The sequence below is a fragment of the Grampus griseus genome, assembly GCF_964374135.1.
Source record: "Grampus griseus genome assembly, chromosome: 15".
Lineage (NCBI taxonomy): Eukaryota > Metazoa > Chordata > Mammalia > Artiodactyla > Delphinidae > Grampus > Grampus griseus.
The window spans coordinates 14,669,559-14,682,255 of NC_139009.1; the positions used below are offsets into that span (position 1 = coordinate 14,669,559).

General features: G+C 46.6%; 1 long non-coding RNA gene across 1 annotated transcript in view; it reads left to right on the forward strand.

Annotated features, from left to right (window-relative positions):
• LOC309833962 overlaps positions 1–10,282 on the forward strand; it is a 29,632-nt gene extending 19,350 nt beyond the window's left edge. Inside the window, exons 2-5 of the long non-coding RNA XR_014297827.1 lie at positions 8,203–8,336; positions 8,415–8,475; positions 8,873–8,989; positions 10,205–10,282. This is a non-coding gene — a long non-coding RNA (uncharacterized lncRNA). The remainder of the gene's footprint in view (positions 1–8,202; positions 8,337–8,414; positions 8,476–8,872; positions 8,990–10,204) is intronic.
• The last annotated feature ends 2,415 nt before the right edge of the window (positions 10,283–12,697 follow it).

The following is a 12,697-nucleotide window of genomic DNA, read 5'->3' on the forward strand; positions in this document are numbered from 1 at the left end:
TAACTGCTCCACGGTATGTGGGATCTTCCCAGAGCAGGGATCGAATCCGTGTTCCCTGCATTGGCAGGTGGATTCTTAACCACTGCACCACAAGGGAAGTCCCTGCTGTGACTTTTAATGGTAGAACCTTCTAAATATATCTTGCTGAGAATGGAATATTCTACCACCCTCACTACTCAATTTAACAGCTATTCTTGAATATCTAAAATGAAGGCAAACAGCCAAGCATAACCAAGCATGTGAGGCTCCAGGGAATACAAGGATCCTGGGTCTGTGAGCGAAAACAATCCTGCACATTAGGAGAATCTGTGGAATCAGGGGCTGGAAAGGGATCTTGGGCAATTGAAACTCAAGTACCCAGAGTTCTTTGCCTTTTTGTGTTCAAGATCTGAGCTTTTAAGCATCTCTCTCTTTATCCTACAAACACAAACTTACCAAATACCTGAAGTATAATTTTTAAAAGTAATAAACGATGCAGATTCCATTAATGTTTGTCCCTGTTGGGTGAGCAGGAAAGGTCGACCTTTTTTTGTACAGTTTATAAAATGGAGAATATTGTCCTCTGAAGTCCAAGAGAAACACAATGCACCTAGCGGATCCTTCCGTCAGGGGCTGAGGGGCTAGGAGTGGGCTGGGATGGGGAGTGACGGGGTCCCTACGACAACAATGGTTGTCAGTGAAAATTACGTAGAAGACAAGCCAAGTTTCCCAGAATCTTCTTCTGCTCTCAGACAATCCCAGGCCACGGGGTTGAGGGCTTGCTGAGCTACAGTGAGCAGAAGACTTTGAAAAGGCTCCTGGCCCTCCCTGGTGTGCAGCCTTGAAGCAGGGCGGGACAGCTAGTGTTGAACCTTCTCAGCCCTCACCTGGAGCATGCCGCTCTTCCTCCTTCACTCGTGCATCCATTTTCTTCTTGCTTCGGGCCAGTGCCGACACGCAGAAGGGACTGGCTGCTTCATAACCGGAGCTTCCGATTGCTCAGCCGGCACCCCGTCCTATATCTGGGGCAGCTGCTGAGGGCTTGTCTGGGCCAGGCAGGTGGGCATCAGCACAGGCTGCCAAGCATGAGGCGTGCCCCAGCTGCTCAGCTGGCCTCTTGCAGGCTGCGATGGGGGCACTGACTCACCTTTCTCCTCCCACAGCTTGCAGCCAGGCAAGGAGAGCTCAACTCAGAGCAAGGAGGGGCATCAGCCCCTTGGGCCTCCTTTCTGCCTTCAAGGCTGGCAGTGAGCTCCTGCTGTGAACACTTCGCAGCTGGTCTCAGCTTTGCTCTCTCGACAAGTCACAGTGACCTCAGCTGGTGGATCTGGGGAGCTGGAGGTTCAGTGTGGTGCAGCTTACCTGGCCTTTTGGGTGTGCTGGGAGATGAGCAGGGGGTGGCGTAGGGGGCATACTCGCAATTTAAACGTGTAACTCACTGGGGGTGATATTTCGGAAAAATATTAATGTGCTTTTCCCTTTCTGAGTATGTATATTTTCTAATTTTCCTGAGGCATTCATTTACATGGATGAGATGAAGATTGTTCTAGAAGGAATGCAGAAAGGAAGAAAGCATTAATATTTACTTTTTGACACTCAGGATCTTCATAGCCTTGTTAAAATATTGAAATACAATAACTGTACATATTCAAAGTGTACAATTTGATGAGTTTTGACCTACATATACATCTGTGAAATGGTCATCACAATCAAGGTAGCGAACCGATTCATCACCCCCAAAAGTTTCCTTGCTCTCCCACCAGTTCCCCAGGCAACCACCAATTTTCTTTCTGTCACTATAGATTAATTTGCATTTTCTAGAAATTTATACACATGGAGTCGTAGTACTTACACCTGTTTTGTCTGTTTTCTTTCATTCTGCATAATTCTTCTGGCACTCATCCCTGTCATTGTATGAATTGGTAGGTCATTCTTCTTTACTGCTGAGTAGGTATTCCATTGTATGACTACCCCACAATATGTTTATTTACCCCTTGATGAACATTTGATTGTTTCCAGTGTGTGGCTATTATAAATAAAGCTCCCGTGAACGTGTGTGTATAAGTCCTTGTGGGCTATATGCTTGCATTCCTCTTGGGAAAGTTCCTATGAATGGAATGGCTGGGTCGCATCATCAGTCAGTGTATTTTCATCTCTTTAAGAAACTGCCAAGCTGTTTTACGAGGTAGTTGTAATTTTTTCTACTCCTGCCAACAAGGTAGAAGAGGTCCAGTGCTTCACATTCTCACCAAGTCTTACGCTGCTCAGTCTTTATCATTTTGGCTATCCTAGTCCATGCTAATGGGTGCAAAGGGGTATTTAATTATGCTTGCAATTTGCACTACCCTAATGACTAATGACATTCAGAGTAAGATTTGTAGCGAGACATTACTCCAGCTAGCCTGGCTATTGCTTGGGAGGATTTTCTACATTCCTTTATACTGAAGCAAAAGACCACTGGTGGCTAAAACATGGGTGTGGCGTGTGCATAATGACATACATACACGGATATTCATTGCAGCATTCTTTGTAATAGCAGAACAATGAAAAAGCTAAGTGTCCATTAATAGAGGCCTGGTTAAATAGATTATAGTATTAGGTTCTCCAGAGAATTAGAACCATAGGATGTGGGTATATATAGAAAGAGATTTATTTTAAGGAATTGGCTCACATGATTGTGGAAGTTTGGTGAGTCCAAAATCTGATGAAGGAGGCTGGCAAGCTGGAAACCCAGGAAAGTTGCAGTTCAAGTCCAAAGGCCGTCAGGCTGGAAACACAGGAAGGAGTCAATGTTGCAGTTCAAGTTCGAAAGCAGTCTGCTTGTAGATTCTCTCTTGCTCAGAAGAGGTCAGCTTTTTGTTCTTTTCAGGCCTTCAACCAACTGGATGAGGCCCACCCACATTATGGAAGGCAATCTGCTTACGCAAAGTATACCACTTTAAATGTAAATCCCATCCAAAACCACCCTCAGGGAAACATCCAGAATAATGTTTGACCAAATATGAGGTCGCCCCATGGCCCACCCAAGTTGACACATAAAATTAACCATCACAGGTATGAATGGAATACTATGTAGCCATTAAAAAGGAAAGGTAGGGCTTCCCTGGTGGCGCAGTGGTTGAGAGTCCACCTGCCGATGCCGGGGATATGGGTTCGTGCCCCAGTCTGGGAAGATCCCACATGCCGCGGAGCGGCTGGGCCCGTGAGCCATGGCCGCTGAGCCTGCGCGTCCAGAGCCTGTGCTCCACAACGGGAGAGGCCACAACAGTGAGAGGCCCGCGTACCGCAAAAAAAAAAAAAAAAAAAGGAATGAGTATATCTCCAAGATAAATTACTAAGTGAAAAAAGAAAACAGCTGCAGACAGTAAGTAAAATATGCTACTATTATTTAAAAAATTTTAAATAATGTGTGTGGTTATGATTGTAGATGCATAGTACATATCTTAAAGGACATACAAGACATTATTATGGGGGAGAAGGCAGTTGCCTCCAAAGAGAGGAACTGAGTGGTTAGGGAATAGGAAAGAAATAGACTAATTTTTTAAATTTCATCTACATCTTTTGTAGTTTTGAAATTTTATGGCATGTACAGAAGCCTTTGCTTTAAAGCCCAGCTCCATAGATCAGAGATGTGTCTCAGCCTTTCCTCCCAGAGGGCTGCAGGCACAGGGGCAGCCACTTTAGAGCAAAAGTGATGACAAGGCGGGATGGGTGGGGATGGAGACCAGAGTATGCTCCGGAGCAGCATGGACAGGATTCAAGAGTACAGCTCACCCGTTTGCTCTGGGGTGGACAGCCCAGGCCAGGGGCTGGGGAAGGCAGGCCTGGAGCTTGGAACAGGGGGGACAGGACGCTACAAGAGCTGGGATGAGGTTGAGTTGGCCAAGGAGCACAATGGCTCCACCAAGCATTACTTTTCGCTTTGCAGTGAAGTCTGGCCTGTTCACTTCTCGGTCCAAGGATGGGAAAGATGACATAGGTCCCACAGGCCTTTAAACCCACCCAGAGGAAATCTCTTTCTAAACTAGACTCTCCCCGACATTTTGGGTTTGTAAATCTATGTAAAGACCCTCCCTCCTGACAGGGGGCCTGCAGAGGAAATCCCTGAACAGGGTGGACTGGTGAACCCTCTGCTTTATAAGGTCTTTAAGGTTTGGACTCCACAATAATAGGGCTTTGCTCAAAAAACAAACAAACAAAAAAAGCCAGCCTGTGTTGCAACTTGATGGTCAGCATATGGTAGTGGTTAATGGTGTGCTGTCAGTGTGCTGTGCGATTCCAAATTCCTCCAGCCCTCTTCCCGCTTTCCCATGCTCCTCCCTCCCTATTCCCTTCTCCCATGTCCCCTAATTTCCCCCAAACCCTGGACTGACTTGATTCCCTACTTCCCCATCTCATCTTGACCACCCCACACCCTCCTTTGTCAGATGTTTTCAAAGCAGTGAACAGAACCCCAGTCCCACTGCCACTCACTCAACCAACACCCACCCCCACACACACATTTTAAAGCAGACCTTTAGTGTTTCTGCTGTTTTGTTGGAGTTTCTTCAGGGAGGAGGGGGAAGGGAGTTCCTTTTTTTTTTTTTTTTTTGGCTGCGTTGGGTCTTCGTTGCTGTGCACAGGCTTCTCATTGCATTGGCTTCTCTTGTTGTGGAGCACGGGCTCTAGGTGCATGGGCTTCAGTAATTGTGGCTCGTGGGCTCTAGAGCGCAGGCTCAGTAGTTGTGGCACACGGACTTAGTTGCTCCACAGCATGTGGGATCTTCCCAGACCAGGGATCAAGCCCGTGTCCCCTGAATTGGCAGGCAGACTCTTTTTGTGTGTGTGTGTGTGTTACGCAGGCCTCTCACTGCTGCGGCCTCTCCCGTTGTGGAGCACAGGCTCCGGACGCACAGGCTCAGCGGCCATGGCTCACGGGCCCAGACGCTCTGCGGCATGTGGGATCCTCCTAGACCGGGGCACAAACCCGTGTCCCCTGCATCGGCAGGCGGACTCTTAACCACTCTTAACCACCACCAGGGAAGTCCCGGGAATTCTTTAATAGATTTTTCTTTTCTTCTTTTCCTTTCCCTCTTTCCAGAAGACCAGCATTTCATGGCTCAGGACTCAGTAAAGAACCAACTGCTAAGTCCGACTAACTCAGAAGGAAAAAGTTAAAAACAGAGTTTTCCCACTGGTCTAGCTGTATTTAAAAATGTTTCTCTTTTCTTTGTAACGTGTAATTAAAATTTTGTTTATTTCCTGAACTCTTTTAAGAGGTTTGAGTGCATTTGGTGCATTTTTGAGAAAAGTACAGCTTGTATCTTCACTATCTTGCATCATGTGTCCAGTGCTGCATTCCACAAGACAAATATAACCAAGGCCTCTTAGAGCTTCCAAGATATGAAACTGCCGGTGGCAGCTCATTCACGTTGCTGTAACCGCCACCCTCATGTGACAGAGCTGTCCCTTGGATGGACAGCCCAGTTCCACACCCCCTGCCAGAGCTTTCGCATTCAAGGCAGAAATACAGGGCCTGCTATACATTCTTGTCTGGTGTGTGGTCACATGCCCCGAGTCTCCAAATCAGAAGTTATTTATACCAAATGCTCAAACCAAAAGGATTACTTAAGCCGTGATCCTTGAGTCCTTCTGTCCTCTCATCTCCCACCTCCAGTAGTATGTACCATTGGTCCTATCACCAAAATATGTTTTACAAGCGTCCCTTTCTCTCCATCCCCACTGCCATCATTCTAATCCAAGCTACCATCTCTGTCTCCTAGAATATACCATAGCTTCCTAACTTGTCTCTCTGCTTTCACTCATGGCAGAAAAAGTTTACTGAAAAGTCCTCTATTTTTCCCTTCTTTGCTTCATTCCCCTGCCCTGCATTTCATTTTTCAAGCAGATAGACAGACTTCATAATCCCATGGTCCTGGAATCATAGGAAAGCTGTAAAGCAACCTAACGATGTCTGTACTTGTGGGCGCCTGAATCACAGATGCTTCTTTGCTAGAGGTTCTGGAGGATAGAGAGTATGTCTGGATCCAGCAGCAGAGCCAGAGGTGAGATTTTCTCAGACTGGGAAGGGAGACAGTTGATTGGCATCTGAGAGCAGTGAGGAGCCCAGCCAAGGCTCCAGGGAACGAGATCACCAGATCAGATAACTTGGCAGCCTGGGGTGCCAAGGGGGACTTGTGGGGCAGAGGCATTGAAGGGACTACCCTTGTCTTGAACAGTCAGGGTACCTGCTGTAACCATGACAACTAGAGGCCCTCGCCCAGTTTTCTGAGCACCTAATAAGGATTCCCTCTTGGTCCTGAAAGGGGAAGAAATCTCAATAATGACCTGTCCGGAAGGAATGGCCTTAAGGCAGAATAAGGCAAGATCTGGATGTGAACCAAGATTTGCATCTACTATACACTTACCATGACCAGTCTTCCCAGTTTTCTCTGTCCTGACGGATTTCCTAGGACATGGGACTTTTAATCCTAAAAGGCAGTCTAGGATGAGTTGTTTACCTTGTTCAAAGTTCCTTCTACAAAATGGTAGATTTTTTAAAGATAAAATCATGTTACGTCTCTTATTCAAATCCAGGTTCCTTACCATGGCCTCCAAGCCCTTTGTGAGCTGGATCCCACCTCCTTCCGAAGTTATCTCCAAGTGCGCCTAGACTACTCCTGGCCTCACTCCTGTCCATCAGCCACCCTACCTCTGTTCTGTCTTCGACAGCCCAAGTTAATTTTTTTGTTCCTTTTTTTTTTTTGGCTGCGCCATGCACATACAGGATCATAGTTTCCTGGAATCTCACTTCCCTGACCAGGAATCCAACCCATGCCCCCTGCAGTGGAAGTGCAGAGTCTTAACCTCTGGATCGCCAGGGAAGTCCCAGGCCGAGTTTATTTTTATCTCAGTCTGTGACCTACTGTTCCCACTGCCGGGACCACCTTCACCTCTTCCTCCTTACCCTTTCCAAGGCTGTCTCCTCCTCTCCTGCACATCTCAGCCCAGAGGAACTGTCTCTTGCCATCCCCTTTAAAGTAGTTTCCCCCCCACCCGGTCCCAGTGCCTCTCGCTAAAGCACTGTCTTTAATGTGCTGCTGATCACATGTGGAAATGGTGGGTCTGTGTCTTTGTCTGTTGTCTGTCTCCCCCTTAGCTTGGAAGCCTCAAACTCTGGCTCAGAGCTTTACACAAAGCTGGTGCTTAATGGATAGTTGTCGCCTGGCTGACTGCAAGTTTTTGCAATTTTAATTTTTTCACTTCTCTTTTCTTTTTCGTATTTTACTAAACAAGAGCAGTGAATAAGCAGATGTCAGTGTTTTGAGACTAACATGTATTTGGGTGGATCAAGTGAAAATCAGTCACTCAGCCTGCTTAGTGTTGGGGTTTGTTAGAATAAGCGTTGTTTTCTCTGGCGAACATTGTAGGCTATTTCCCTTTCTTCAGTCCTCCTTGGGGATTTTCTTTCTAATCTCTATGACGGATCTAAAGAAGCCATCAAAGGTAATACAGGAAGGGGGAAAAAAACAGAACAATGGGGCACAAAGTAAGATGGTTAAAAACAAATCCAAATGCATCAAAAAGCACAATAAATTTATTTGTTCTTAATTTTCCATTTAAAAGACTGTGATTATCAACTTGGATTAAAAAATTCAGCTATATGCTTTTTACATGGGACCCACCTGGGAATAAGGGTACAAAAAAGTTGAAAATCAAAGAATGGGAAAATAGGTCAGGCAAATAGTAACCAAAAGAAAGTTGACAGCGGCCAAAAATGATTTTCAAACCAAAAACATCAGCAGGGAAAAAGAAGATCATGACATAGCGGCAAAATGTTCAATTGATCAGGAAGATACAGCAGTTCTAAACCCGTATACCACTATTTAAGTAGCCTCAAAATACATATTTAAAAAAACGATAGAATTACAGGGAGAAATGAACAAACTCGCCATAATGATGAGCGATTTTGACACACTGCCATCAGGTATTGATATGTCAAGCACAAAGAATGTTAGAGATTTGAAAAAGTAATTAACAAGTGTGACTTAATATACTTACTAGTATTTGGGAAACGATTCTCCATTGGTCTCTCATGCTTCTCCAAGTCTTGTGAGTGCAGATTTTGTTCTGCACATCTGTTCAAGGATGGCTGTGTAGTGGACAGCCTTGGAGTACAGAGACAGTGTCTCCCTCCAGAGCAGTTCACTGTCTAGTGTAATAAAGGTTAATGTCTCCCTCCAGGACAAGATTTGAGCTGGTTTGCTTGCAGCCCATAATAAAAAATTGGAGCTTCCTAAACTTGTGGTTCCTCAGCTGTGAAACAAACCCACTGCATGTCCAGCATCCACAGGATTGCCTCATATTGCCCTCGAGGGGTAAGAAGAATCGGCATAAGCATGAAACTCAGGCTGCCTGCTCTGCCCTGACTAATAATGTCTTTGTCTCTGATTCAGGAGTCTCGTGTTTCCTGTCAGCATCCGTGACCCTGTAGCGGGCTAAGTTACTGGACTGCAGGTAAGATAAAATAAATATGAGACCCTTCACAGTTCTTGATATGTGGACCCCTTGCACCCAGCCGTGGACAGTACACCATCTTCCTCGAGCAATACACATGGAACGTGGACAATCTACCTAGCACAGTGCCTGCCGCCCGAAAGACAGTCAATGAATGTTAGTTCTCACTTGCCTCTAGCACTACTGTTCCGCTCACTTCCTTAAGCAGTCAGCAGCCAAAGGGAAGAAATGAATTATGTGAACAGAAATCATAGTGTTAAAACCGTCTGAGAGATGGAGATAAGTGGGCACACAGGGTAGAACAACCCCTTCTGCGTTGGCCTACATTGTGACTTCATTATTTGATTTGGGGCAAGACCATTCCCAGGAACACAAATATTGGATTTCTTTTTTCTAGGCCGCACCGCGCAGCTGATGGGATCTTTAGTTCCCCAACCAGGGATTGAACCCAGGCCATGGCAGTGAAAGCGCTGAGTCCTAATCACTGGACTGCCAGGGAATTCCCAGATATTGGGTATTTATATTCAATTGTCAAGACACTTTCCCAAGGTCCTATGGAAATTAAATCTATATTAACCATTTTCTTATCACTCAGATCAGCAATAACCTAGCTTATTAAACCATTATGAGCTCATGCTTTTAAGGGCCTTCTGAGAATGTGAATTTCTTTCTTTCTTTCCTTTTTTATTTTTTTTTTCTGGCCGTGCCGTGGCTTGCAGGACCTTAGTTCCCCAACCAGGGATCGAACCCAGGCCCTCAGCAATGAGAGCTCAGAGTCCTAACCACTGGACAGCCAGGGAATTCCCAGAAAGGGAATTTCTTCATCCTGCCTCCTCCTAGAGCTACAAATGCTTAACTCATCTTGGATGAGCTTTTTTTTTTTTTTTCTGAAACTGGCTTCTTTTCTTTCTGTAGCAATTTTTGCCACCTACACTCAGATACGGAGGAATTGCACGTGTTAAGTCTCAATCCTATACCTAGAAGCTCACTCTTAACTGACTGGGCAGAATCTCCCGTGTATAAGAGTCTAGGTGTCTGCAAGGAAACTCGAGGTCCAACCCCTACTCTGTAGCCATGCTCCAGGGAGGAGGGGTGTCAAATGGTCCAGGCTTTGAATCCATGCGGGAGGGCTGTTATGCTTCTCTGTTACATGCCTGCTATACTCCTTTCCAAATCATCCCAGCCCCATGTAGTCCAATGTGACTAGGGCTTTGGGGACAGTCGTGATCTTCATCAATTTCCCTTGTGGCCAGTCTCAGCTCGTCACTGTAGCCCCTTAAATAGCATATCGACTGCCAAGACACTGGCGCCTAGGGTAAGTCTTACTGAGGATCTCCTGGCAAAGAGGAGATGTTATTCTGCATGTACTCTGAGACACCTGCTATAAATATTCTTCCCCCAAGTTCTTCTCCCCAGAGCAGCTCCTCCTTCCTTCTCTCTCTCTGCCTCCCAAATCTCCTCCTTTTTCCTCTCCAACCAATCTGCTCCAGCGAGCACTCTGTACAATTCCTCCTTCTCTAAACCTGGGGCTGTCTGTGTACTCCACTCAGCAAATCCAAAGCCCAACGAAATAGTCCATCTACCGTTTTGCCAGACACCTTCCTGGGGGGCCACCACTCCCTTCTATCTGTGTGCGGGATTTGTAACACTAGGACACACCTAGCTGGACTCCCGCCATTATCACGTTTCCTTATGGGGCCAGGTTCTCCACATCCGTTCTTGTATTCAGTTCTTCTTGCAGATGAAGAGGCTGAGAGGCGAGAGCTGAAGTCAGTTGCTGAGGGTTACCCAGGGACAAGCAGTGGAGCCTGGATTTCAGTCAACGCCCCCTGACTCGAGGCCAGATGCTTCTTCCACTTATTAACCTCAGCAAAGGAGACACCTGTGAAGTGAGCTCATTTTCCAACCATTGAAAATCCTAGGGGGATTTCCCTGGCGGTCCAGTGGTTAGGACTCCGCACTTCCACCGCAGGGGGTGAGGGTTCGATCCCTGGTCGGGGAGCTAAGATCTAAGATGTTTCTGTTTTTCTGTTTCCCACTGGTCTTCAGGGAAGGCAAATGAAACTGTCTGGATGAATTTCTTGGATTTGATCCTGTGCAAATTAAATTTGAGGCATGTTTTGTGATACATACTCAGTGAACATCTAGAAAATGTTGCCTTGCCTGATCCAAGTCCTGATTGAGCGGACGGAGGGCAGCAGGCAAACCAGTAACTAACACAATGTGATGTGTCCCCACACACTGCGGGGCACAATCCAGAATTGATTGTGCTGAGGAAAGGAGACCTCGCAGGGGAGGTGACATTAGAGAACTCGGCTGGGTCTAGAATAATTCTGTCAGGTGGAAAGTGAGCAAACTCTCAGCTTCCAGTTTGCAGGTGTCTAAGGTGTAAAGTTCCCTTCGTTGTTCTGGAGCCCCGTTTACCCAAGCCTCTGCCACATGTGACCCAAATTTGACCTCAGTGCTCTTCTGGTCATGTTTTTGAGGTAGTGACTACGATGGTGATGGTCAAGGCGGTGTCATATCTTCCCAGGGTCCTCAGATCGATCCAGCGGGTTGGTCTCCTAGAAAGCTTACTATGACTTTGCCAAAGCATCCAGTGACTAGAAAAGTCTTAGAAATAGAGGGAAGGTGATCGCTGTGTGCGGACAGGCCCAGGCAGAGGTAGCAGCTTCCAAACCTTCTCAGATAATCAGACGGCAGAGGTCCGGGGGGAGGGGAATCTGAGAAACGCAGTAGATAACATCAACATTGCCCAACAGCTGAGACCCAGTCTTTAGCCTGGGGCTTTTCCTAAACGATCGTAGAGACCCTGGGGTGTCCAGTGTGTTAGAAGAGCAGTGAGGGCCTCTCTGAGGCTGCCTTCCTGGCAGGAACTCGCAAAGGTTTAACTGCAAAGAATTAGAGGACCGGTCAGAGGTGTGGGCGGAGTTAAGAGAGCCAAAGGGATGTCAAAGCCCCTAGAGCCATACACACTACTATACACAAAATAGATAACAAGGACCTACTGTAGAGCGCAGGGAGCTCTACTCAATATTCTGCAATAACCTAAATGGGAAAAGAACCTGAAAAAGAATAGATATATGTATATGTATAACTGAATCACTTTGTTATGCACCTGAAACTAACACAACATTGTAAATCAACTATACTCCAAAAAAAAAAAAAAAAAAAAAAAGCCCCTAGAACCAGCATAAGAGGAAGCGTGAATGGTTCTAGGCTGAAGGGACCAGGGGAGGGAACTGTGTCACCTGCAAAGAGGGTGTGTGTGTGTGTGTGTGTGTGTGTGTGTGTGTGTGTGTGTGTGTGTGTGTGTAAGGTGGGGATGAATACCTAGTTCTTTCTTTCCTCCTGCCCTGTTATCTTATGTTAGTACCTCCCAAACGTGAGCAGAAGCGAGGGAGCAGGGGCACATGTGTGATGCAGTCCTATCTGTCAGCCTCCCAGGGGAGATCAGGCAAAGAAGGGGTGGCAAGTGGAATATGTAAAAAATTAATAAACAGAAATCTCAACTAATAGAGTTGGGAGAACGGAAGGGGGAGCTCTCACATCCTGAGACTGTAGCAGAGCCCAACAGGAAGAAGAAAGATTCCTCCTCTTTCCTGGCAAGGACTCAGCCAATGAAAAGCCATGGATTCTTTGCTTACTAGAGCCCTCCCACCTTCCTTTCCCCTCTATAGAAGCATTCTCCTTCCCTTGCTGTGCAGGGACTTGCACATGGCTGGCCTGGTTGCAGATCCCGAGTTGCAATTCTCTGCTGACCCTGAATAAACCCATTTTTGCTGACAGTCTATTTCTTTCAGGTCATCAAATATAACCAGCACCACCGATGCAAGAGAATGGGAAGGGTAGGAGGAACAGACACTGCTGAGTGAGAGAGCTCCTAAATTGGCAGGGGAGAGGCAGACTGCATGATCTCCAAGGGCTGTGCGAGGCTCCTTGCCATCCTTTGAAAAAGGATGAAACATGTCACTCGAAGATCCCACCAGACACCCAAATGGGTCCAGGATGACGCATTTCAGGGAGAGGGTTGGGTGTGGGGGGCTATTTCAACCATGGTCAGCAGAACCCCCTCCAGCCCTCCAGCAGGTCTATAACCACACACAGCTGTTCTCAGAGCTGTGGCCACCTGAAGTCACACCCTGAGCTCAGGTCCTCTAGCCCCTGACATGTGGCCACAGAGAGACAACTTGTTGCTAAAACGACCAAACAAAGAGAACTC